At 52.5% G+C, this 27,417-nt stretch overlaps 1 protein-coding gene across 1 annotated transcript in view; it reads right to left on the bottom strand.

The window, feature by feature from the left end:
- Positions 1 to 16,244, bottom strand: part of CD82 (CD82 molecule) — a 50,608-nt gene extending 34,364 nt beyond the window's left edge. The window contains exon 1 of the mRNA XM_026512068.4: positions 16,089 to 16,244. The gene's annotated coding sequence lies outside the window, so the exon portion shown is untranslated. The remainder of the gene's footprint in view (positions 1 to 16,088) is intronic.
- Positions 16,245 to 27,417: the final 11,173 nt, after the last annotated feature.

The following is a 27,417-nucleotide window of genomic DNA, read 5'->3' as shown; positions in this document are numbered from 1 at the left end:
GGTTTACATACTCTGATCCACGGCACCAGAAGGATGCTTTTGACATCACCGACTTCTCGAACTGAGGTGAACAGACAGAAACATGCCTGCTCAGAGGTGACCAGCCCAGGACTCTGTTCCCAGGGGCTGAGAAGATAACCAACCATCCTAACACACTGGGCACATTCAGTGTATCAACTGGGAAGCCCTAAGTTAGAGGAATATTTACAACTGGCTGAGAGGCTGTCCAGGAGCCCCAAATTCCAGCAGGAAGACCCTGATTCCCAGGTGGGCCCTCGAACCATGGCTGGGATAGAATGATGAATCCGGCTGTCATATGGCCCTTGGATTGAGAGAGACCTAAATGCCAATCCCATTTCACAGAGCTGTGTGACTTTTGGCAAGTTTCCTACCCACCCTGAGCCTCAGCGTCAAATGGGGATATCAAGGCTTGGCCAGGAAGAAAGTGGAAAATTCAGCTTGCCAAGCCCTTGGAGGCAAGCATACAGAGATCCGAGACTGTGGGGAGGAGCAAAAAATGCCTCCTTACATGGCAGGGGGAGGGTGTGCAAGAAAACTGTCCCTGGAGATGCAGGACACACACAGGTGCCTACAAAGTGCCCCAGGAAGCTTGCTGTCCCCAAGAACCTGAAACCGACGTGGGGCAGAGGGAGGACAGATGAATGACATGAGCATTTATGGAAGCACCCCCATGTGACCACTGCTTCACGAATCTGGCCTCGTTTAACCCCACACCACTCTGTGAGGTGGAGAGTGGGGCTTCATTGTCCCTGTTTTATAAGCAGGATCTCCGGGGCTCCAGAAGGTGGTGGCACTTGCCCTTGTCATGTGGCCGAGGGGGGCCCAGCTGAGCTTTGTGTCCTTTGGCGATGGTTGCGCAGGGCCAGGCTGAAACACGAGGACACGAACCCGGACCTGACCAGCATGGGTGACCCAAAAGGGGGCAGCATGCCTCCCCCAGAATGGCCCGTGGGTCAGAAGGTCTGAGGCGCTGCCCTTCGAGGGGCTCCAAGTGGCCACTAATACTCAGAGGTTCCGTCCTGAGCCAAGCCCGGGGCAGTGCGTGGAATCCCTACTCCAGGTGGGCAGGACCTGGACACAGGAACAGGATGAATGAAACCCATCCCTGCCCTCAGGGAGGGCCCGGTCTGGAGGGACGGAGCCAAGCAAGTGAGAAATTACACACCAACATAGCGTTCTAGCAGCACCTGGCCTCCCGCTCTCCCTCTGCTGGACCAGAGAGGCACTTGAGAACATAGTCTCCGGTACCGAACAATTACAGAAGCTAATGCTTATGTGGTTACTACTTGGTCAGAGATTGTGCTCAGCGCTTCACGTGGCTTGGTTCATCCTTTCAATGACCCAACGAGGCGACGACTGCTTTGAACTCCAGTTTAGGGGTGAAGAACGTGAGACTCAGGGTGGGAAAGTGACTTGCCCAAGGTCACACAGTCCGTAAAGCTCGAGCTGAACCCCACCAGTCCGACCCTCTGCTGTCACGCCATGCTGCCTGCAGAAACCAATTTATAAACGATGGGCACTGAAATACCCTCACCAAGGCCCAGCCTACGTTCCCGGGGTTTACAGCCCAGCCTCTGAACCCAGCCAACTGAAGACGCTCTGGGACCACACTAGGCACCAGGGACCAGCTTGCACACCCATCGCAGAGCCTGGGGGCAAGTGTTTAACAAAGGGTTCACCTCTGGGCCAGGGCTGGGGTTCCTAAGAGACTGAGGCTGGGTGCTAAGGGTGGGCCCCCGGGAGGCAATTAGGGAGAAGGAAGGGGACTCTAATCAGGGACCCCACATGGCATCAGGCAGGCTCCTCAGTCACAGCACCCTCTCCTGAGGCACTGGGCTCAGGAAGAAAGAAAACAGGCAGCCGAGATGCCACCTCCTCCAAGAAGCCTTCCCAGAAGACTCTCCTGCACGGACTCTCTCAGAGCACTGTCTGGTAGCCCTAATTCTCTCACCGTGGGTAGTTAGGGTGGGCATCAGACAAACGTGGGGCCTAACCCTGGCTCTGTCTACACTTGTTACTTGACTTTTCTGAGCCTCGGTTCCCTCCATCTGTAAAATGGGCTAATATTTCCTACCTCCCAAGGCTAAAGTTCTCAGCCCCCCTAGGCCTGAGAGCCATTTGGTTCTAGGAATATTTGATGGGAAGAGGGACAGAGTTGTTGATGGCTGGTGGGGGCAGGACAGCGTGGCTAAGAACACCTCCTCCTTGAGTCTCCTCCTCTTGCATCCGGAGAGCTTCTGACATCTGGGATGCCCAGGGCAACCTGGCCAGCACACGGGCCCCTGACTCCAGCTTAGCCAGCTTTCCCCAGGGCAGGCACCCAGCTCCAGAGAGGAGTGGCCTGGAGAAATTCATTTCCACAGATGGCTGTAGGCAGCCAGGGCCTGTGAGGTTGGGATGAAGGGCAGCACCTCCCATATGGCAGGGAGAGCCCAAGCCCTAGGTTCCCAGGCAGGGTCGGGACCACTGAGCCAGCCCAGACACCCGACAGCGGGGGCACAGCCTGTTGGGGCTCCATCCCCAGGAAGAGAGGGCCCCAGTCCTGTCAGGTCCTCTGCGATTGCCCAGGAGCAGGGCCTGGGCCGCCTCAGCCAGGGTGGCCTTGGGCCTCGGCACCTCTGGAGACGTTCTGGCTTCAGAGCTACCTGGAGGACAGGCAGAGGTAGACTGGTGGGCGTGTTGTTGAGTGAGGAGTTAAAAGAGACCCAGGAAAGGGCAGAGACCCAGAGGTAAGGAAAGAGAGACAGACAATGACAGGGGCGGGGGACAGAGACAGATCCCAGGTGAAGGGAGCCTCCTGGGCATTCACGACTCCAACCCACGGGGGTTGGAGGGCCCTCTCACATCTGCACAGCAAGCCCCCAAGGAAGCGTAAGGCAAAACCCACCCAGGAACGCAGGCCCTGCTAACCCAGGCAGGATCCGCCCTGGGAGCCAGCCCAGGCCCGCCTCCCCCATGCTCACCCCTCACCTTCTTCTGTGGCCAAGAGCCCGCCTTCCCTGTGGCCTCCCTGAGAGGGGCACCCTCCCTTCTTACCCACACCGTCCTCTCCCCAACCAGCCATCAACAATGGCCCATCCCCTCCCCAGCACATTCTCCTCAGTCCTGGCCTCCCCCTGGTTCTGGGAGCACCAGGCAGAGCCATGGGCGGAAACTGCTCCCCTCTGAGAGTCCCCTTCTGAGCAGGCTGGGTCTGTATCACCCGAAGGGCCACTGGAGCCTCCCACAGACCACCTGCGGTGGCTGAAGCCGGCAGAGGACTGGACCTCAGCCCACAGCAGCTCAGACCAAATGAGCACCCAGGTCCCAAACAGCCCCATGGGGTCCCCTAACTTGAGTCCTCGGGGCCCTGGCGAGGTGGAAGCAGAGAGGAACAGAGCCCAGCTGCTCCTCCCCCTAATCACTGCCCCTCCCTAAACCTTACTTTCCCTATCTGTGCAATGGGGCAGGCCCTATGCCAGCTCCCACATCTCCTGGGGCGGGAATCTAGGACCCTTCACCCTGGAGACCTAGGGCTCTGCCATTTCCACCTCCTCTTAATGGCTTCCCACTGCCAGTTGCTGGGGCATGTCTCTGCAAGGCAAAATTGAGCCAAGAATGTGAGCACGCAGAGAGGTGGGGAGCGGCAGTGGGTGGAAAGGTCGTGAGTCCTGCCTGTGGGCCTTGGCAAGCCCCCTTCCCTCTCTGGGATAACAAGAGTTCGTTCCTACCGTACAGGGAGGTGGGAGATTTGAGGACTAAAAATGCCCTAGCACAATAAAGGGAAGCACATGTGATTATTCTCACCGTGAGAAGGTTCCAGGCCACAGGGAACTGGAGGGGTGTACAGACAGACAGACATGGAAAGGAAAGGTGCTTGGCGCTACAGGAAAGGGTCTGTGTCCCCCGTGGGCCCCAGGGACCAGGCATGGCATTCCAAGAGTTCTCAGCCAAGGGACCTGAGGTGACACCATGTTGGTCTCAGACAGTCACCCAGGGCCTCAGGTCTGGCCCCCAGACATGCTGCTTCCCCTCAGGCGACCCAGCACATCAGGACCAGAGCCAAGAGCTGAATGGCCTGGTGAGCCTCCAGTGGCCAGAGAGAGAGGGGGGACTGTCGGCATTGCGGTGGGAAAACAGATGTGTTAATGACCCACAGCAGGCTGGACCCGAGGCTCCCGGCAGGCAGCGCTCAGGGCTTCAGGCCACCAGGATTCCCACCCCTACCCTACCAGGAAGCTTCTAGTGGGATCCCAAGAACACAGAAGGTAGGAATATCCCCCTTCTACAGATCGGGAAACTGAGGCTCAACTGGGGCGCAGGGAGGTACTGTGCCCGGGGTCACAACTTGGAACTAGCAGAGCCTGAGTAAACACATTTGTTGGCAGCGGATTCTGTCCCTTGGCCCAATCTGTCCCTTTTATCAGCCTAGAACACCCCCCAGGCTAGAACAGATACAACATGGGCCTTAGAGTAAGGCTCAACCAGACACCCTCTCCAGGCGGTTAGGTGGGTGGAGGCAGACTGAAGCCTGAGCTGATTGCAGGGGAGGGGAGGGATAGGCATTTCCTGAGCACTTCGAACCCACCAGATGTCAGTGGTAGGTGTTTTGCACACTTTATCTCATGTAGGCCTCACAAGTGGTCAGTGAGGAAAGTAGCGTTCTTATTTTTAGGCGACGGAAGCCAGAGGTCAGAGAAGATAGGGGACTTGCTCGAGGTCACAAAGTGTGAGAGCCCACAGGTCTGCGGTCAACCCTGAGGGGGTCAGCCATCCCCAGCTCACACAGACCCAGCACCCTGAGCCCTGCCAGCCTGGCAGACCCTTGGGGGGCTCAGACCCACAGCAGCCACAGCCCCTGCTCTCATGGTCTTGGTGGGGAATTAACTAACCTGGTTAACCAGCTCACCCGCTAGACAGAACCCCAGACAGCCGAGCCGGCCTGGCCAGCGCGCCATTGTGGGCCCCAGGGAAGACGGTGGCCGGAGCCTGGCCTCGAAGGATGAGGAAGACTCAAGTCGGGGGACAGGAGAAGAGGTAAGGGCATTCAGATGGAGCTGCAGGGCCCAGGCACCCCAGGCTGGGAGTCCAGAAAATTCTATACTGTGCAGGAGTGCAGGAGGGCAGATACAATCCTCAGGGGAAGCCAGGGGCTGAGGTAGGAGGGGCAGCTAGGCCAGACCCCACCGGCCAGGGGCCCCAAACGCCCAGGCAGGAGCCGGTAACGGGGACGCCCTGAACCACCCTACCTTCCCCCCCCCCACAGGTGCCTGGCCAAGAGCAAGCATCCCAGTCTAGTTCTTTCCTAGAGCCCCTCCCACCCAAAACCCACCAGCCCAATTAAGAGCCCTGGGATCGCCAATGCTGAGGCTGAGCATAGACAGGAGGCCAGAGTTCTCCCTCCCTGCCAAGGAGGCAGCCTGGGGCGATGGGCCAGGCTCAGGACAGGGAGCAAATGCAATAGGGGTTCAAGTCCTGGCTCTAGCACCTCCTTAGCTGTAGGGTCCTGGACGTGTCACCCACAGCCTGTCATTATCTGTAAAGTGGGCTCAGAAATAATACCCTGGCAGCCTACTTCACAAGGTGTGGGGAGGCCTACGGGAAAAAGTACGTGAGAAAATGTCCACGGCGAAAAGCTATAAAGCATAAGGTATCATTAGCAGAAATGAGAACTCCAACACCCCGAGGAGGGGAGTGACTTCCCCAAGGTCACACAGCCAGGTGGCAGCAGAGCACCATTTGACCTGGGTCTCCTGATGGCTAGGCCAGGGCCCGCCCACAGCAAGACTCCGAATCCCAGGGCGGCGGTGCTGACCCTCTTTGATAGGCTGCAACCCTCCGCCTGCCATCCCAGCTCCTCTGATCCAGGACCAGTTGCCACTCTAGACCAGGGAGTTTGGGAATGGAAGATTGGCTCCGCGCCCTTCAGCTGTGACTTTGGGCAAGCTGCTACAGCCCTAGGACCCTCCACGTCCTCATCTGTAAAATGGGTGCTGCTGGGTGACTGACGCCATGGTGGCAAAGTGCCCAGGGCAGGGCCTGGCACGTCTTAGATGCCCCACAGATGAGGGCTCTCTCTTCTTCTGCTGTGCCTGCCAGGAGACAGCCAGGCTTAGACACACGTTTCTGCGGCTTCCCAGAAAAATGCCCCGAACTATAACTGGGCACATAAACAGCCTGGAGAACACTAGATCTTAGAAGAAAGTCACGGTACTGAATGGCTAGTGGGCGGGGTACTGAATGGCTAGGGGGCGGGAATAAAAAGTAGAGCAAGACCCTGATTCAGAGACAGTGTGGGGGAACCTGCCTTCCCAGCCCCCTCACTTGGGGTCCCCTGGGGCTGGCACAGTGCTCACGGAAGGTGCCTCTGCCCCCACAGCAGACCCGCATGATGGAAGCCCAGAGTATGTGATAGTTTGGCGGCAGGGGGCGGGGTGTTGAGGGGGGACAGGGCAGGGAGAGGTGGTGAGAAGGCCGGGGTTCCTGTACTGGTGCTCCTGATGGCTTTCAGGGCTATCTTGGACATAGTAGGTTGCCTTCAGGGCCTCAGTTTTCCTTTCTGTAAAATGGGGATGGTGCTAAGCATCTTATCCTCCTGCACATAAATATATAACAGCACATACTGGAAAAGGTGATGAGATGGAGGCAGGGGGAAGGTGAGTTTAGGCCTCACGCAAGCCTTTACCAAACAGGACAGGGTTCCTGCTGTCAGCAGTACCAGGAGCTGAGAGTCACCACACAGCCTCCCCTACCCCAGTCCACGACTCCACTGGTTCTCCAGTTGTAGTTCCCAGACCGGCAGCCACAGCATCTCCTAGAATCCTATTAACCATGCACATTCCCAGGCTGCACCCCAGACCCATGGAATCAGAAACCTGACGGGTATGATCGGGCCTTAACCAACCCTCCAGCAGACTCTGCCATATGTCAGAGTTTGAGAACCACTGCCCCCCTCCACGACCCACATCCTCCTCCAGACAAACTTCCTCCCACGGACTCATCTTCCCCTTCCTTGGCCCCCAGAAGGCTGTTGAGAAGGAAGGCGTCACCATGGAGAAAGGTCATTAAATAGTAAAGAGATCTCATAATTAGTTAATGACACCACAGGCTCCTGGAAGGGAGACAGGAGGAGGGTCAAAAGTCAGACTCTAGTTGAAGAGAAAAAGCTCCCCGTATCTGTCTTTCTCCTTCTTACTTCCCCCCTCCACACACACCCCCCAAGCACCAGCCTCCTTCCTTCTATAAGCGTCCTACCTAGCCCCTGGGGACACAGTGCCCTCTCTCTCTAGTGGGGCTGGAGCTAAGTCTGGGGGTACATTCTGGTGGGTATTGGGGAAAGAGTTTTTCCCTGAGAACTGGTCCTCAGACCGTGAGTTTAAAAACCACCTGACTGGAAAGCCTCTTGTAGGAATTCACTCCACGGAGAGTATCAGATGTGAGCACAAGATACGTGTATGGACAAGGAGGTCACTCTAGCAACGTGGAAGCAAAGGAAAAATTCAACATGGCCTACATGTGCCACAGCAGGAGAATGTTCGACTGGGTCATGGTGCATCTACTAGTGCGATACAACCGGGCTGGGAAACATGCTGAGGGAGAATACTGATGACACGGAACTATCCTCCCTCTATGACGTTAACCCGGAGTGGCAGCACAGGAAGTGGTTCATATGGTATAATCCCAACCGTGCGTGTGTGTGTGTGTGGTGTGTGTGTGTGTATGTGTGTGGTGTGTGGTGCGTGTGTGTGTGTGGTGTGTGGTGCGTGTGTATGTGTGTGTGTGTGGTGCGTGTGTGTGTGTGTGTGGTGTGTGTGTGTGTGGTGTGTGTGTATGTGTGTGGTGTGTGGTGCGTGTGTGTGTGAACACCAAACTGTTGACAGTACTTATTTCTGAGTGCTTATTGCCTCCTTTACATCTATCCCTTAACCTCCAAATTTTTCCACAAAAAATATTTCCTCAATAATTATAAAGTGTGTGTGTGTGTGTGTGTGTGTGACCGCCCATCTAGTTCAGCTGGAGATGACGTTTTTAAACAGTTAACAGAAATATCCTTCCTACATCAGAACCACTGGCCTAGGGTGGCCTCTGTTACAAGGGGGACTTGGTCTCCCCCAGGGAGTGTTCACATTCCATGTGGACATCATTCCAACAAGCATGATCAGGACCATAAGTGGAAGCTATGGGAGGATGGGTTTGCTCAAATTCTATACCATATTTTTTTTTCAAGAGTCAGATCTGTGCAGTGTTGAAAGTGAGTTCTCCAAGCCTTGAGGTATGCAAGCAAAGGCCAGATGCTGTCCAGTAGACGCAGTAGGTAGAGTGGCTCAATGAACCATCGAGCTACTCACAGGACCATAATCCCGTTAGTGTAAACACAAGCCCCTAACTTCCAGTCTAAGACAAGAACACCCAGGTGAAAGCTGGGCTCAGGCAGTTCCATCGAGGACTAAGCCCACTGAAGCCTAAGGCCCTCCTGACCCCCAGGACTCCAAACAGCCCTGGAAATCTCCTTCACTCCACATCACAGACCCCTGCCCCTGCGGAGGAAGACTCCATAGGACTGGCAGGAGCAGCCTTCACTTATCATTCTCTGGCTTTTACTGAGGGTGCATTCCACGCTGGGCCCATGCTAAGCATTTCACCCACATCCATCACCTCATTTAATCCTCCCGCAGCCAAGCCGCGGGAGAGCTATCACTATCAGCCCCCAGTTCAGGGATAAGGAAACCAAGGTTCTGAGCAGTTGAGAAACTTGCCCAAAGGGGCGCAGATGGTAGGAGGACGAGCTAGCCCCTAGGTGCCCTACTTGCAGCTTGCTCCCAAGGGATTCCTGAGAAGCACGGTTTGAAGAGGCAGAAGAGGAGCCTGCCGCATAACCCTGCCAGGAGAGGGCATGGGCGGCGAGACAGGGGATCGGAGGGCCTTGCGGAAAGCCTCTAAATGTTCAGCGCAAGTAGACCCACACATCCTCCCTGCCGCAGTTACTCCCCCGCCATGTGGTCAAGAGAGGTCAGGGAGATGGGCTGTCTATGTGACCCACAGTGACCCAAGGACTAGCCACCCACTCACTTACGCAGGATCTCAGACAAACCAACCCTCCCGCACCCACACTGGGTTTCTATTTCCTCTACATACCAGGGCATCTCATCGGGTACCATTGCAACAACATTCTAATAAACCGTCTCCTAAAACAGTGAGTGTGAACGTGATTTTCCAACTGTAGTAGAATTATTCATTGTTATCACTATTATTAGCAAAGACAAATTAACATTTATTGAGTGCTTACTGCACACCTGGCATCAGAGTGCCTTATCCTTATCAGTGGAACACATATTCCCCTCTCCACTTGTTTCCCTAAGGAGGGACCTCTACCAGGAGAACACCTCTGGTCTCGCTCCGCCCCCTCCTTTACTTCCTGGACCCCAACAGAGGCTTATGTGATTGGCTCATCTAGAAGACACACACTGGGCATGCTCTGCGGGGCCCCACCTCCCCCAGAGTCGGGCTGCCTGCATACGGCATTCCATCTGGGCTGCCCTCGGCGGCCACCACCTGTTCCTGCAGGGAGGCTGGCCCCTGTCCAGCGCTGCCTGTGCCCGGACAGGTAACTCTGCCAGTTCGAGGGCAGACGGTTAGAAAGCCCTCCGGGCCCCCCGTCTAAAGCCGTGTTCTCCGGCCAGCCTTCTCAGTGTTGACGCTTCCTGTCGGAGCCCCATCTCTGTCATCTGTTTCCATTTGGTTCCAAATTCAGAAGAGGGGTTCTCTCTAAAACCTCAATATGTATCAAGCGCCTTTAATCCTCACAGCACGGCCCTGAATTAGATATTATTATCATCCCTATTTTACACATGAGGAAATCAAGCCCTCTGGTGTCAAGGACTGTTGAAAAGCTTTCTAAACAGGCAGCGCTCAGAATGTATGGCTCGGGATGGAAGTGTGGATGACATTCCCAACCGTATCTGACTCTTGTCTCCCAGGCTCGGAGGCCAGTGGACACAGCCATTCCTTCCAAAGACTCTCCCTCCATCTTTTCATAAAAGGCTTGGCAAATTGATACTCACTTCAAACCAATACCCACCCCCATTGGGGAAAAAAATATGATTTATCAACAACAAAACCCAGAATGTGATCACAAGTTCAAATAATACATTTCTGTTTAAATAGGTCTAGTAAGTTTCTCCATAGCTTTATGGCTTAAGTGTGTTCCTTCTTTCTTGAGCATAAGAATATGGAATCATTGCAGAAGATTCAGAAAATTGGGAAAAGTAAAAAAATAAAGGTCTGTAATCTGATCTGTATAATCCCATTGTTGTGTATTTAAATGTCCTTATTCATCTACTTTTCAGCCTGGAGTGCAGTTGTGGGGTGGGGGTAGCTCTGAACGGGAGCACCAGGACCGGCCCACCTACAGTGGCTATCTGTCTCAGTGCAGGAGAATGGGCTCGGCACCCAGTGTCCTTTTTCTGAATAAAACCCCGCGACTTCCCACTGCGTCATCCCGTGTGGCTCACTTACAAAAGCCAATTGCAGCAAATGCAGGATAATAGTTTATAGTTTTGCAGCCCAAGTAAGGCTGTAACTTGCCCAAGGTCACATGGCAAGTAAAGGATGATGGGCTGGGGTCTTCTGAGCCCCACACTCAGGCTATTCACCAAGCTTTCCTGCCCCCCAGAGATTTAAATCCTGCTTCCTATTAATAATAGCAGCACTACCAAAAACAGCTGATATATATATGTATATAGTACTTCTTATGGGCCCAGCACATGTCATAAGTGCTACATATATATTAATTCACATCATTCTCAACAACCTTATGAGGTAAATACTATCATGATCCATTTTAGATGCTGAAACAGATGCACAGAGGGGCCAAGACACTTGCCCAAGGTCTCACCCAGCAAGTAAGTAGAAGAGGCAGGAATCATCTCTGGGCAGTTAGGTTTGTGACATTGCTTACGGTTCCTTCCCAATTTGGGCCACCCCCAGCTGGACCCCAGGGAGCACTGACTGCCTGAAGAATAAGAAAATCAACCTAGAGGATCATCTCCCTGGACGAAGTCACTCTGCAAGCTCATAGCAGAGCCAGGATCTGAACCCAGCCTTCCTAACCCCCAGCCTTTGTCCCCTTTCCTACATTGGCTCTAGAAGCCTACATTCAGAAACAACAACTTCTATCCTGGATCCCGACTCAGGACAACAAAGAAAGTCAGGCACAGGGCCCAGAGAAGAGTCAGAAGCCCCCACTTTGGGGAAAGAAGCCAGAGGGGACAGTGAGGGGCCTCCCAGAGTGACAGAGGTGGTGGCCTGCAAAGAGACTGGCAGGGATGGGCCTCCCAGAGGGCACCTTCCTGTTCCCCCAGCCTTGAGCCCGTGCCCCCAGACAGTAGCACCTTCCACAAATTACTGCGAACTGAGTCAGGGTTCACTAAGGGTCAAAGGGGCGCCTTCCCCAGGCTGGAGCTAGAGGAAGTCAGGCTGTTCCCCTCTCAGGAGGGGAAAGGCCAGGCCTCACAAGGGAAGCTGAAGCCTTGACCGAAGCAGTCCCAGGCCAGCCAAACCATTCTCACCTCCCTGGACTCAGGTTCCAGGAGCAGGATGGGCAGGCCTGAAGGGCAAGGCACGGGCATCCAGACCCTTGCTTCCCAGGGTCTTTACCAAGGAGTTGCCAAGGATCTGGCACCGAGCTGGGTCCTACTGGGCCACCCCGAGAAGAATCACTTACTTATTCATTCAACCATTATTTCCTGACAGCCTGCTGTGTGCCAGGCCTTGTGCCCAGAGTCAAGGACACAGAGATGGACAGGGCAGTCCCTGCCTGGGAGGGTTCATGGAGACGCTCCATATGCCAAAAAGAGCAGCGGAAGAAGAGGAAAGTACTCAGTGTAGACAAGCATAGAGGAAGGGGGAGGGAAAGGAAGGGTTTAGAGAAAAGCTGCTATCCATGTTCAGACCCCCTTACCCTCAGAAAGCTTGGGGTCACCCTGGGGAGGCACATGCCCCAGGGAATGCACTTTTTTGTTCTATCCTCACGTCACCCTACGAGGTTGCTCCCATTACCCAATTTACAGATTCAGAAACTGAGGCTCAGAAAGGGTCCCAAAGCTAGGAAGGGGCAGAACCAAGATTCTAGCTCCAGAGTCCAGCTTTCTGCCACCATGCTGTATGATCTCCCTGATCTACAGACGGGCAGAAGGGAGGTAAGTGGCTTCAGGTGGGGTAAGCAAAGGTAAGGAGGTGCGCCCAAGTATGGCCCATGTGAGAGGAATCCCCCAGTTCACCGGATGTGTGCATATCCATGGGCAAGTGCTCACGTGTGCCCTACTTTACAAACAGATCCCAGGCTACAGACCTTCCTAAAAGTGAAGGAACAAAGACACCATTAGCACGACAGAGAAGGGAAGCCCAGAGAGGAGAAGGAACTCATCTGAGGTCACACAGCCTATAAACAAAGGAGTTGGAACTAACTCCAAGAACCAGAACACAAGGCCTCTTCTCTCCCCTCAGCTGCTCATCCATATCAGCACAGAGTGAATCAGCTGCTGACAGGAAAACCAACGTGTAGGGGGAACCCCAGGGGTGAGTCAGGAACCAGCCAGCCCCCAGAGACACCAACTGGGCCTGTGACAGAGGCCCCGAGCCTGTGGTTGGCCTCCTCATAGGCAGCATCGGGAGGGGGCGAGGGGAGGAGGGAAGCAACATACCACACTGCTCACTGTGTTTACCTCTGGGCTTCCCTCCTGGCTCCTCAGATCCAGGCTTCCAGAAGGGAAAGCCGGTGGGCAGGGCAGTTCCTGCTGAGATGAAACAGGCCCCCCAGCCCTGGCCCCATCCTGTCCCACAGAGGGGCCCAGGCTCTTGCCTCCCTCCCACCTCTAACTGAGCCAACTCCTGACTGTTTGATGCTCTTGATTAAATCATAACCGCCCCCTCTGAGCTTCCCATGGAAGAAGTGGTTATAACGGTTTGGAGGAAAGGGTCAGGGCCAAGCCAAAACCAGGGGGTGCCAGCTGGCCCCAGATGCTCCACACCCGGAGGAATGCTGAGGGCCTGGGTCTGCTCAGCCTCAGGCCAGGAGGGGGCTGTCTGGTCTTCAGGTGAAATGGGGGGGGGGAATGGGGGGGGAGCTTCCAGGCAGTGGATGAAAAGTCTGAAGCTTTAAGAGAGAGGGGGACTGCCCCACATTGCCAAAACTTCAGAAGAGCCAACCAAAATTCACCCCCCCACATGTGAGAAATTTGTGTCCCCACAGGCTAACCTTTCACCCCAGCCCTCCCTGGGCTGTAGCCAGGAGGGGGAGAGCCGCAGGCACTTCTCCCCAACCCCCCTGCTCTCAAACCCAGTGCTGACTGGTGCAAGTTCCCACCACTCCCTCCCTATCACTCCATAGCATGCATCACCCTCCCAGGCCTCTGAGCCCCTGCTATGCACCAGGGTCAGGGCTGGGTGGGGGAACAGAAAGAAAAACAGGGCATACATGTGGATCCTTTCTCTTCTCCCCTCCCCGAGTCACCCTGGCTCCCCTCCCACCCGTCTGATGGTGCCTCTTCCTTCACGCCTAGCAGCAGACATCCCCAAAGGCCCGCAGGTCCCTCCTTCCCCATCACCACAGCCATGGGATCCTTCTCCCTTGACCACGGGGTCCCTTACCCCAGCACATCTGGCAGACTGCTTTCCTAAAGTGCCCCTCTGAATATGTCACTTCCCGGCTCAAAAACCTTCAGTGGCTCTCACTTTCTACAAATCAGATCCAAACATCTCACCTTGGCACTGAAGGCCCACCACGAGTTGTTCCAACCTACCATTCCCCTCTTCACATTCCTGCGGGATCCCAATTCTTCGGCCAGACTGATCAGCCTAGCAGTTTCTTAAAAATTCCCTGAACACTCTGACCTCCTGCTTTTGCCTAGGTATTTTCCTCTGCCCAAAATTTTTCATTGTAGCTGAGGAAACCTTCCCAGTGCTTAAGACCCACCCCAAATTCCACCTCCTCCATGAAGTTCCCTGTAATACTTTTTTCATTTATCTCCTATCAGAGTCACTGGTATCCCTTCCCAGACGGTAAGCAACGGAGGATGGGGGCAGTGTGTCATCCTTCATCACGCATCATGTGGGCTGGAGGGGTGGTAGGGAAGACTTCCAGTATTTGCTAACTAAGTACTGTTTGAAATGAACATCTATTCCCCTACCCCATGGGCCCCACCTACTGACCCTCTTCCTCCCCACAACACCAGTCTAATCTTACGCTGTTCACATGCTTGGACAGGGGAATCTGTGGCCCCAAGCTGATCCAAGCCCAACCAGGACTTGGGAGCCCAGGCAGAGAGTCTTGCTCAAGTGTCACCAACTCCAGGAAGCCCCGCACGCTCTGCCTGGTTTCTCCAGTGTCTCACTGCTTCTAATCCCTCTCCCCTCCCAGAGGCACACACACTGTCTCCTCGTTATAGTACAGCCTTCAGTCAGACTCCGTCCCATACTACTTTCTAGCTAGTTCCAAAGTGTATGGCTCATCTCCCCAGGACATTCAGGGAACCGACATGCAGCACCCCCAGTCTCCTTCGGTGCCCAGCCTTGATTGAATGGGTTAACAAGTGCCCACACTGACCCTCACCTTCACCCCAAGCCAAGTGTTCAGTGGACCAGCTGGGTTCCAGACACCAGAGCAGTACAGACTCAGGAAATCTCATCTGGCCCCAAGCCCTGGGTGTGTGTTATCTTCCCCAGCAGGGGCATGGTGGGGGGTGGGGGAGCCCTCACTGTCAGCAACCCACAATGAGGGCAGAGCCCAGGTCTGGCTAGGTCACCCCCGTATCCCCAACTCCATCTAATCTATAGTAGGTGCTCAGCAAACATTTTCGGCTTTAAGTAACTGGACAACCACCGACCTCAAGCACTATCACAGAAAACTCAGCCACTCTTTGGTCCAGACGACACACTCCCCAAACCTGAAATGGACAAAGTGATGCAGGTGGCAGGTGGCAATTTCTGGTACTCACAAGGTCAGGAGGGGCTGCAGCCAGCCTCCAGCCCTCCAAAAACAGGCTCATTCCGAGGCAGGAAGCCAGCCCATCAGCTGCCCCTCTGCATCAGAACAGCTGTCATATAGTGAGGGCGCCTTGCTAAACACTGGACATGAATTATTCTATTTAGTCCTCGCGACTGCCCTTGGATTCTGTGAGGACTCCCATTTTACAGATGAGGAAACTGAAACTTGGAGGGGAATGGAATCCTAATCAGTTTGGCCCCAGAGCCTAAGATCTTGCCCACTGAACTAGGCTGCCCAGCTACTATGGCCCTGGCACGGAGCACCCGCTAGTACCAGGAACAGAAACCAACAGCCCAAGGAACTAACCCCGAGCATACGGCAAGAGCCCTGCACCCTGGGCTTGACTCTGGGCCCAAAGTTTGGCGGGGTTTTCCCTCCTCTTCCCCCCCCATAAGAACTTGTCCCCTGGTTTCCAACCAGGGCCTCCCAGGCCAGCTCACCTGGAAATGCCCCAGGAAGGGGACAAAAGCCCCACTGAGGCTGTGGTCTGAAGTCTTACTGGGAGGTCGGTGTTGGGGGAAAGGGGCGACTGACATTTCCCTGCTTTAGGCTGCTTTCCCAAGAATTGTGGGTTCAAGCCCCATCCGAGGAACTAGTGCGAACTTTAAAGTACTTCGCTTAACGTTCGGGGAGAGTTCCCTTGGCTCAGTGCCACCAGGCAGGTAGGGCTGGGCAGCGGGCTGTGAATACCTGTGGCTGAACTGCAGTCCGCGCTCACCTGCCAGCACTCACCTTCCGGGGTTTTTGCGAGAAAGGCCAACGGGAACTCGGAGTTCACCTGGTTCAACCTCCTGCGTTTATGGAACCCGAGAAGCCCAGAGCAGGGTGGGGGGACGGGCCCGGGGCCACACAGTTGGTAGACGACGCAGCCGGAGAACTGGGGGTCAGGACTCGGGGACTTAGGCTCCTTTTCACCCACCAGCTGCTTCCGTGGCCCTATCTGTCACTTGCTCCGAGAAAGCTGCCCAAGCGGGCTCTGGAAGTGGGGACGAAAACTAACTTTGCTACTGTTTGTCCGGCCGGTCTCCCCCCTGCCCCTTCTCACCTGCTGGCTTTGCTTTCTGCTCGGCGTTGCAAGCCCCGCGTCGCCCGCTCGCGCCCCTCAGCGTCCGACTGCGCAGCCCTTGGGCTCAGTCACTCGGCAGTCCTCCCGGCGGCCGTCGGGGAACGCAGCGCCTGGGCCAGGCCCCGCCCCCTGGAGGACACGCCCTGGGCACGCCCCCTGCCCTGCGGGAATGTTGTTGGCTCCGGGCCGGATCCGGCTCCGCCCACCAGGCCTCCCGAGGAGGTGCCCGCCAGCCCCGCCCCCGTCCGGGGGTGGGTGGCGCCCCTTGTCCCGCCCCGCCCGCTGTCCTCCCTAATTCACCCCGCCAGCCCCACCCCCGGACCCGCCTCTTCGCCCTGCCTCCTCAGATCTGTGCTCCGCGCCCCTCCTGCCGCCCGGCCCTGTGCGGCTGAAGCCTGGCTCCCGGCCGGGTCGGGCCCGCGCTCGAGCCCTGCTTGGGGGAAGCCCCACTCACTGCTCTGCCTAACGGTCCCGCCCCTTCTGGGCCTTCCTCGTCCGTCCCAGCCTCCCCCCAGGCCCTCCCGCCACCCCGCCAGGATCACGTTCTCCTCCCGGCCTACCCCAGCCCCCTCGGGCAAACCCCCGCCCCAAGCTCGCCCTTCCCCGCCTTAGTGCCTCCCTAATCCTGTTCTGCCCTGCCAACCCCAACCCGGGGCGGGCGCCCCCAAGCTGGCATTCCAGGGCGGGTGTATCCGGGTGCGACCTGGGACGGCGTGGGAGCGGTTTGCGTTCCAAGTCCGGGCTTTATCAGCAGGCGGCCTGCGCCCAGGCACTTTTTGAAAATACTAACAACAACCACTGATTGGACCCTCGCCAGCGGCTCTATGGCAAGCCATGTTAAAAGGCTTAAATGCCTTAAATGCGCACAATTCTACGCGATGGTACTCTTGTTGTACCCATTTTACCCGTGAACGGCCCGAGGCTCAGAGAAGGGAAGTCGTGGCCTCTGAGTCTCACGCTGGAGGGGAGCAGAATCCGGCCCCAAGCCCTGAATCACAAGCTTGATGCGGTCCCAGCTTGCCTGGACTGGCTCCTGGAAAAGTGGCCCAGGCCAGCCCGCTTTTGGGGCTGTGCTCAGCAAGCTGCCTGAGCTGAGGGAGGAGGCGTGGGTTGATGAAGCAGGTAGCAGGAAGGGCTGCTGGCCTGAGCCCCAGAAGCTGGTTTTCTCTCTTAAGAAGTGACTCAGAATTAAGATGGACAGCAGAGATCTCCAGACGGCTGTGGTGCCCGAACCTGCATCCCAGCCCTCTGCGCTCCCAGACCCGAGGGACCAGCCTCCAGCAGCTTTCCTCTTTATGACCAGGACCATTCACCTTGTAGCTGACAAAGCTCTTTAACTCCCATTATCTCATTGGCATCTCACAAGGACGCCATTGTGGGGAGGGTATGATTATGCCCGTTTTGCCTGGGTGGAGTAGGGCGGGGAGCTGGATCCCAGCCCAGCGCGGTGGCTCCCAAAGCATGGTCCTTCAACCTGCAGCAGGCTCAGCAGCACCTGGAAACTTGTTAGGAATGTGTGTTTGGAGCCCCATCCCAGACCACGGAATGAGAACTTCTGGGGTGGGAGCCTAGCAATTTGTTTTAACAAGGTCTCTGGGTGCTTCTGCATCACAAGCAAGTTTGAGAACCACGGTTGGGCATAATGGTGAAGAAGGAAGGGTGGTCTGAGAATCACGAAGACCAGGCAGCAATCTGGGAGCCTTGTGACCCAAGGCAAGGCAAGGTACTGAACTTCTCTGGGCGAAAGCTGTGCAAGCGGAGTAATGATACCGGTCTCGAGAGTGGCTGTTGAGGATTAAGTGTGGAAGAGTTCATGAAACGCTCACCCCTCTTGCACACTGTGCATGCTCAATGAATGTTCTCTTTCCAGTAAAACGTCTCCTTTATTGAATCTCCACACCAAGTCGGGGGAGTGGGGCTGGGGCATCTTTAAGCTCATCAGGGTCCACTCTGTTGTCCTTCCCACAGAGGGACGCCATCTTTCCTGCAAGGGGCCAGCAGCTTACCAAGCTTCCAGATGATGTGGACGCTGCTGGTCCAGTGGTCACTTTCAGAACCACTGCTATTCCATCTTGGACTGGCTTCCTCGCCAACCCAGGCAAAATGGGCATAAAATACCCTCCTGTTCTACCCTATTCCATGCCCCTCCCCCAAGCTGGGGGTGTGTGATGGTGATTTATTGTTGGCAAAACAGCTGGATCTCATCAGTCCCTTCCTCCCCTCCAGGCCGACTTTCAATCACGTGAGTCCCATCTGCTACCCCTTCTGGCTTGTCACTCCAGATTAGAAATAGTGGCAGCTGTGGCAACATGGAAGGGCCAGCTGAAGGCAGATTTTAGAATCTCTGCCATACTCCCCTACCACCCTCTACAGCCCCATAAGAGAGGGTCTTTCTAGAGGAGCTCCCAGTCTATTGGTCCTATTCCAACAGAACTATCCTAACACGTCCATGTGAAACTTGAGGCCCACATCGCTTACATCTAAACAGTTAGCAGACGGTAAAATAAAATGTGTATTCTCCTACCTTGAGAAATAGTCTTTGTCATGACCAAGAGGCCCATGTTCAAATTTAGAATTCTTGGACTCTTTAGAATGTTCTGTAGGAACATGGCAGCGTGGAGTGGGTTAGCCCTGACCTCTCAACCCTCAGCCCATCCACTCGGATTCCCTTCCCAGCCCCATGTCTATCCTGTGTGTCCAAGTGGCCTAGAACTCAAGGCACATAAACACCCCAGCCCATGTGCCCAAACTCTGTCCACCCTTGTTACCGACAGCCACCACTCCCTCACCCCTCTAGGAGTGCACCTGCTCTCTCGGAAGGATGGACCTGGGGAATTGGCTTACGTGGACCATTTGGGCAGGGATTTCTAGGGTTTGGGATGTCTGAAACATGATTTTGGAAGGCCGTGGGGCATAGGTTCTGAGTGGACAAAGGTGGCCCTCTTGCCTGGGTCTATGAGTGGCGTCACTACTTGTCTCTGTCTCCCCAGCACCTAGCACACTGCCTGGTACATATTGGAAGCTTAAGTCATTGAGGAGATGTGTGTCTGAAGTATTTAGTAAAATATCAAGTTGGTTTGGTTCCCCCCAGTGTTTCCTCTCTTCCCGCCGGAGTCAGACTTTGTCATGATTTACCCTGGGCATTTTGCCAGGCAGCCTCTAGTGAGAGACGACTTCCTTCTTTTGGGAAACTCTTCGGGCCATTCCAGAAGTGCAGCCTGGAGTTTGGGAGCTGGGAAAAGGAACAGGAAGAACTATTCTAGAAAGACTTGAGAGAAGATACCAAATGGATAGCTTGGAAGTAGGGGGAATGGTGGTATGGCAAGACAGTAAAAGGCTAAGGACGGGCGCCTGCGTAGGTCAGGGTCTGACTCTTGATTTTGGCTCAGGTCATGACCTTGCAGTCATGACATCAAGCCCCACATCAGGCTCCACACTGAGCATGGAACCCGTTTGAGATTCTCTCTCTCCCTCTCCCTCTGCCCCCTCTCTCTCTCCCCCCTGCTTGTGCTCTCTCTCTTTAAAAAGGGGATGGGGTATGGTATGGCTATGGGGTTCCCAGCCTCTCAGATGATTTCCCCACCCCAAAGGTGGACTGGAACAGCAGAGCAGGAGACCTAAAGGTCCCTGTGGTCAAGAACATAGGTGTCAGAGTCTTGTTGGTATCTAGGTACCTAGGCCTAGATAAGGCCCTGAGACTTTGACACCACTCTGGGAGGAGGGAAGGAGGGAGAGTGGTGTGTCTGTTTCCTATTGCTGTGTAACAAACCACGCAATCATTGATGTAGCTCACACATCTGCAGTTTGGGGCGGTTCACTGGGGAAGGCTTATCTTTGTTCTCTGCACTATCAGCTCGTTCAACCGGAGCTGGCGTATCCTTTACAAGATGGCGCGCTCACATGGCTCGCACGTTGGTGCTAGGTGCTAGCTGGGAACTCAGCTAGAGTTGTGGACCAAGACCTCAGTTCCTCTCCATTAGGCCTCTCTGCAGGCTTTTGGGGCTTCCACACTGCAAGACAGCTGGGTTTCAAGAGCAAACAGAGGACAAGGTAGAGGCACATGGCACTTGATGACCTAGCACCCGAAGCCACTCAGCATCACGTCCTTTGTATTCTCTTAGTGCAGGCAAGCACAGAGGCCCACCAGCTCCAGGGGGGGAGACAGAGTCTCCCTCTCTTGATGACAGGGTGGCAAAGTTTTTCAGGAGAGCTGTTACCGTGTGCCAGACATTTAAAAAATGGCTTCGAATCTGCTTAACTAATGCGACTGCTAGCATTTGTGAAGCACTTCACATATTGTAAAACAACTTTCTTTTTTTTCACTGTTTGAAATGATTCAGTGATGTCTCCCCATCCACAACTCCCTGGACTCCAGTTTTCATTTTCCCCTCTGGGAAAATGGCAACCCTGTGCCAGGGGGTGGGGCACCCCAAACAGTCCTGGGCCCACGCCCCAACCTATGTTAGTTTATTTATTTATTATGGAGACATATGTACTATCTTACAAGCCATTTTGTATATTTTGAACCATACACAGTCACAAAACTGAAACACGAGACAAAATTATTTTAAATATTAAATACAGAAAACAATAAAAATAAAGAATTATAAGCCTATCCCATTATATTTTCCTTCCACGCCAGTAGCTCACACTGGAATCCGTCTACCATGGCCTCCTTTCATGCCCAGGTAAGAATTGTTGGAGCAGAACACAGAGAATGTTCCTTGGGGCAACCCTTCTGCGGTGTCTCCAGATACTTACAAGTCCCTGAGGTTGACAGGGAGGGGAACTGCTATTTTACACCTGCCAACGGGTAGAGCTGCACAAAACCCATGTGAGATCCCTCTCTGAGTCAGGCTGAGGTCAAAGACAACAGCCCTGTGGCCCAAGAAGCCAGTGGGGTAGACATACTCCCCATGGTACAGTGGAGAATACCAAGGCTCAGAGAGAGGAGTTGAAAAAGCTTTGAATTTGTCACCAGCGTTTCAAAATTGGAAAATTTCACGTAACATTGAGATTGATGACTTCCGTCGAAAAATAGGAAAATCCCAACACCCTGATAAACCTTCTGACACGGCAACAACTGGCTGGGCCTGAATGTGGCTGCCCCCTTCACTTATAATCACTCGGTCAGCCTGGCGCTGACCACAGTCCCCACCACTCCCTGTTGCCCACCCAACCTGCGTCTGCTGTTTCTGGGAGCTGCCTGCTCTGTGAGGGCAGCTGGGTTTGCAATCCTGGGCTGGACAGATACTGGGTGAACCGGTGTCCACACGGAGAACTTTCTCAGTAGCGGAAGCACCACAGAGGCCTTTGAGGAAGACCAGGACGCCCCATTCTGTTCTCCCCTTCTCTCCACCACCCTCCCAAGGAAAGCTGCAGGATCAGCACAGCCCCCCTGGGAGAGATGGTGTAGGCTCCAGTCCCGGCTCTGCTAACTTCCTAGCCCTGAGACCCAAGCAAGGCACGCCCCTCCACCTCTCTGGGTCTGTCCACCCCCCCCAACTCGTAAGGTGCACACACAGCCTTAGCTGCCTTAGCGCTGTGACACGGACTCTCTAGTCTCCAAGTCATTCCTGTCACCCACAGAAGCGCAGAGAGAAAAAAAAAAAACAAAACCGCCACACCCTTCCCTCCAAAATGAGCATGTATTGCCCCCTGGTGTCCACACTGCTCAGTGCAGCCAATGCAGAGAAGCAGGAGAGAGACCCGGAGAGGAAAGGGAGGCGGGGGAGCGTCCCCACATGCTCCCCAGCTCCTGGCCTCTGTTCCATCAGGCCCCCAGGAGCAGAGTGGGGCCCTGGCATGAGGGCCAGGCTAGTGTAGACATGAAATTAGGTCTCCTCAGCAGGTCCCAGCTGCAGCCATCCCACAAAAGGAAACAGGATTTAGGAGCCAACGCTCGCTGGCTTACAGTCCCCCCAGTGTCTGGAGGCTCGAGGACCTGGTGACTCTGGTTTAACAATGGTGACAAAATAATATTAACTATAGGAGGCACTGTAATCACAAGAAGGGGAAATCTAGTTGTTGATGTAGAAAATTTTACTAAAAGGCACTTGCAAAGGCCCCTAGTGGTGGTGGGGGGGTGGATGGTGTTGGGGTTGGCTGGAGAGTCAGGCTCAAGCCCACTGCAAAACTGGTCTAATAAGACAACTGTCACTGTCACCATGCTCTATTCGATGCCCCCCAGGCTCTAGGAAATCAACTTCACAGCCCCTGGGAGACACTACCCCCCCCCCCCAGGAGGTTACCCCAGTCACACCAGCAAAGCAGGGAGCCCCTGGCAGAGCTCGTTCCCTCCAAAGCCAAGCCTTGCACGGGGCGTCCGGCTGGAGGAGCTGGCTGCATGGAGGCTGGGGGGGGGGGAGGGTGGAAGCAGGGGGAGAGTTCCGATGCCCACCTGGGGAGGTAGAACTCTTCAGGACCCACATCCCATGTACTGAGAATGAACCAGGGAGTCTAGAATGAGGGCCTAGAAGGGACTTCAAAGGTCATCTGACCTCACTACTTCTCTAGTGCCCCCCTCTTAGGCCTGTCTCAGTCAGCTTTTGTGAGGTTATGCTACAGTAAGGAAGAACCCCGAACATCTCACTGACTTACAACAGCAACGGTTAGTTTCTCGTGTCTGTGAACAACTGCCGAAGATTTCCGTGGGTCAGGTGGCCCCTGCTCCTTGTGTCTTCGCCATTCCTAGGTTCAAGATGAAAACTCGGCCCCTGTTTGGGATGGGCTCTTCTCATGGCCAAGCCCCAGGATGGCTCCCATAACTTCTGCTCGGATTCTTCTCTAACTAGTGAGCAAACAGCCTGCTCTAATGAGCCTGCAGGACAGCGGTATAAGGATGCTTATGCTCTGGGTGGATCCAGTGAGAAGACTCGTGTGGGTCCCCCCTGCATCTCTGTGGTTCTTCCCAGAGATCTATAGCCACTGTCTACACCATCTAAGGGGCCATGAGCCACCATGATCGTTGTCCCCCACTATTAAGTATAAATGTCTGATTTGAGGGAGGAAAAGCCTGTGAAGGGAGAAGGTGAGCCAAGGGACCTAGAAAATCTGATCTACTACTAGAAAAGTCTGGTAACGAAGGAAACAAAAGGATGAAGCCATTCCTTGGGCCACTTGTCTCCATCTACTGCATCTACTTTTCTCATATATAAGAAAGTAAAAGACGATTATAAAAGTGTAGTTGGTTCTGGAATGCATGACCACGTTTCCTGAGTAGGACATGGTGTTGCTGAAAAACCTCGGGAAATCGGGTGAGTGGCAGACACACAACCTTCACTCACTGAGGAGCCCCTGGGCATCGGGTTGGCATCGTGCGTGCCCTGTGGACAAATAGACCGACTAATGGATCCATTCGAGATTGAACAATTAGGCAATTGGTGTTGTAGCTGCTTTATGTTATACAGAAACCCTTAGTAGATTATTATGTATGTTCACATCACTTTGGGGGAAGTGGTGAGGAATTTTGGATGGGTAAAGAATACCTTCTTTTTCCCACTTAATGCAAAAACAATGTATTGCCTCACTATGGAAAATTTACTGCCTAACACGTAGGGCATGGATTAGACTTTCACACTGAGGCATACGTCTCTGTGCAAAATTATAGACCCGGTCGTAGTGATAATGAATATTATGAGTAATTCCCTTGTCCTAGGCACTGTGCCAAGCCTTTAACAGGCATGTAGGTGAGATTTTTTTTTTTTTTATCATGATTGATGGTAGGCGATACAAGTGGAAAGTGAAGAGAGAAGTTGAGTCATTATCCCAAGGTCACAATTCCTGGCTTAAGTAGACAGATACTTGTTTTTAACATTGTCCTTAAAATGACCATATACAGTTTCATATTCATTGGTGTGTGTCCTAAATTTTGCTATAAATAAAAGTAAAAGAAAATAGAAGCAGAAGGAATACCTCCTAACTCATTCTATGAGGCCAGCATTACCCTAATACCAAAACCAGACAAAGACATGACAGGAAAGGAAAGCTGCAGATTATATAGATCAGTGGAAAAGGATAGAGAGCCCAGGATTAAACCCATGTGTGCACGGCCAATTAATTTATAACAAAGGAACCAAGAATATGCAGTGGGGGAGGGATAGTGTCTTCCCTCGGTGGTGCTGGGAAAATTGGACAGCCACATGCAAAAGAAAGAATCTATCTTACACCATACGCAAGAATTACTCAAAATAGATTAAAGACTTGAATGTAAGACCTGAAACCATAAAACTCTTAGAAGAAAGCGTAGGTGGGGGGCGCCTGGATTGCACAGCGGTTGAGCGGCTGCCTTCGGCTCAGGGCGTGATCCCGGCGTTGTGGGATCGAGCCCCACATCGGGCTCCTCCGCTATGAGCCTGCTTCTTCCTCTCCCACTCCCCCTGCTTGTGTTCCCTCTCTTGTTGGCTGTCTCTATCTCTGTCGAATAAATAAATAAAATCTTAAAAAAAAAAAAAAGAAAGCGTAGGTGGTACACTCCTTGACATTGGTCTTAGCCATGATTTTTTAAATCTGACACCAAAAGCAAAAGCAACAAAAGCAAAAATAAATGAGACCACATCAAACTAATAAAAACTTCTGCACAGCAAAGGAAGCCAGTCAAAATGAGAAGGCAACCTGCTGAATGAAAATAATTGCAAATCGCATATTTGGTAAGGGGCTAATGCCCAAAATATACAAAGAATTCATACAACTCAATAGCATATATATATATATATATATATATATATATATATATATATATGCAATCTGATTTATTTTTAAATTTTTTGCTCCTTTTTAAAATTTAAATCAAATCAATTAACGTATAGTTGATTATTAGTTTGAGAGGTAGAGTTCAGTGATTCATCAGACTTATATAACACACAGTGCTCATTATGTCATGTGCCCTCCTTTATGTCCATCACCCAATTACCCCACCCCCACACCCCACCCCTCCAGGAGCTCTTAGTTTGTTTCCTATGATTAAGAGTCTCTTGTGGCTTGTCTCCCTCTCTGATGTTGTCTTGAGTCTATTTTTGTGTATGGTGTAAGAAATAGTTCAGTTTTATTCTTCTGCATGTGGCTGTCCAATTTTCCTAATGCCATTTGTTGAAGAGATTTTCTTTTTCCATTGGGTATTCTTTCCTGCTTTGTAGAAGATTGGTTGACCATGGAGTTGAGGGTCCATTTCTGGGTTTTCTATTCTGTTCCATCGATCTAGATGTCTGTTTTTGTGCCAGTCCCATACTGTCTTGATAATTACAGCTTTGTAATAGAGCTTGAAGTCCAGCATTGCGATGCCACCAGCTTTGGTTTTCTTTTTCTCATTCTTTTGGCAATCAGGGTCTCTCCTGGTTCCACATAAATTTTAGGATTATTTGTTCCAGCTCTGTGAAAAAAGTGGAAAAAGTTGATGGTATTTTGATAGGGATTGCATTGAATGTATAGATTATTCTAGGTAGCATGGACATTTTAACATTATTTGTTCTTCCAATCCATGAGCATGGAACGATTTTCCATTTCTTTGTGCCTTTCTCAGTTTCTTTCATGAGTGTTCTGTAGTTTTCAGAGTACAGATCCTTTGCCTCTTTGGTTAGGTTTATTTCTAGGTATCTTATGATTTTTGGTGCAGCTGTAAATGGGACTACCTCCTTAATTTCTCTTTCTTCTGTCTCATTGTTAGTGTATAGAAATGCAACCGATATCTGCACATTGATTTTATTTATTTATTTTTAAAGATTTTATTTATTTATTTGACAGAGAGAGAGACAACCAGCGAGAGAGGGAACACAAGCAGGGGGAGTGGGAGAGGAAGAAGCAGGCTCCTAGCGGAGGAGCCTGATGCGGGGCTCGATCCCAGAACTCCGGGATCACGCCCTGAGCCGAAGGCAGACGCTTAACCACTGTGCCACCCAGGCGCCCCTGCACATTGATTTTATATCCTGCCACTTTGCTGAATTCCTGTATGAGTTCTAGCAATTTTGGGGTCAAGTGTTTTGGGTTTTGCACATAGAGTATCATGTCATCTGCGAAGAGTGAGAGTTTGACTCCTTCTTTGCCAATTCAGGTGCCTTTTATTTCTTTCTGTTCTCTGATTGCTGAAGCTAGGACTTCTAATGTTATGTTGAACAGCAGTGGTGAGGGTGGACATCCCTGCTGTGTTCCTGACCTTAGGCGAAAAGCTCTCAGTTTTTCCCCATTGAGGATGATATTCTCTGTGGGCTTTTCATATATGGCTTTTATGATATTGAGGTATGTTCCATCTATCCCTACACTGTGAATAGTTTTAATCAAGAAAGGATGCTGTACTTTGTTAAATGTTTTTTTCTGCTTCTATTAAGAGGATCATATGGTTCTTGTCCTTTCTTTTATTAATATAGCGTATCACATTGATTGATTTGTGGATGTCGAACACTCTTGCAGCCCAGGAATAAATCCCATTTGGTGATGGTGAGTAATCCTCTTAATGTACTGCTGGATCCTATTGACTAGTATCTTGGTGAGAATTTTTGCATCCATATTCATCAGGGATACTGGTCTGTAATTCTCCTTTTTGGTGGGGTCTTTGTCTGGTTTGGGGGATCAAGGTAATGCTGGCCTCATAGAAAGAGTTTGGAAGTTTTCCTTCCATTTCTATTTTTTGAAACAGCTTCAGAAGAATAGGTATTAATTATTCTTTAAATGTTTGGTAGAATTCCCCTGGCAAGCCATCTGGCCTCGGACTCTGGTTTGCTGGGAGATTTTTGATTACTGCTTCAATTTCCCTGCTAGTTATGGGTCTGTTCAGGTTTTCTATTTCTTCCTGTTTCAGTTTTGGCAGTTTATACGTTTCTAGGAATGCATCCATTTCTTCCACATTGCCTAATTTGTTGGCATATAGTTGCTCATAATATGTTGTTATGATTTAACAATCTGATTTAAAAATGAGCAGATCTGAACAGACATTTTCCAAAGAAGACATACAGATGGCCAACAGGTACATGAAAAGATGCTCAACATCACTCATCACCAGGGAAATGCAAATCAAAACCACAATGAAATACCACTTCACACCTGTCAGAATGGCTACCATCAAAAAGACAAGAGGTAAAGGGGTGTTGACAAAGATGTGGAGAAAAAGGAACCCTCTTGCACTCTTGGGGGGAATGCAAACTGGTGCAGCCACTGTGGAAAATAGTGTGGAGGTAGTTCAAAACTTAAAAACAGAACTACCATATGATCTAGAAATTCCACTTCTGGGTATTTATCAGAAGAAAATGAAAAGACTGACTCAAAAAGATACGTGCATCCCCATGTTTATCACAGCATTATTTACAATGGCCCCGATATG

The sequence above is a fragment of the Ursus arctos genome, unplaced genomic scaffold, assembly GCF_023065955.2.
Source record: "Ursus arctos isolate Adak ecotype North America unplaced genomic scaffold, UrsArc2.0 scaffold_23, whole genome shotgun sequence".
Lineage (NCBI taxonomy): Eukaryota > Metazoa > Chordata > Mammalia > Carnivora > Ursidae > Ursus > Ursus arctos.
Note: the sequence above shows the minus strand (reverse complement) of the source record. Positions and strands in the feature narration are given on the sequence as shown.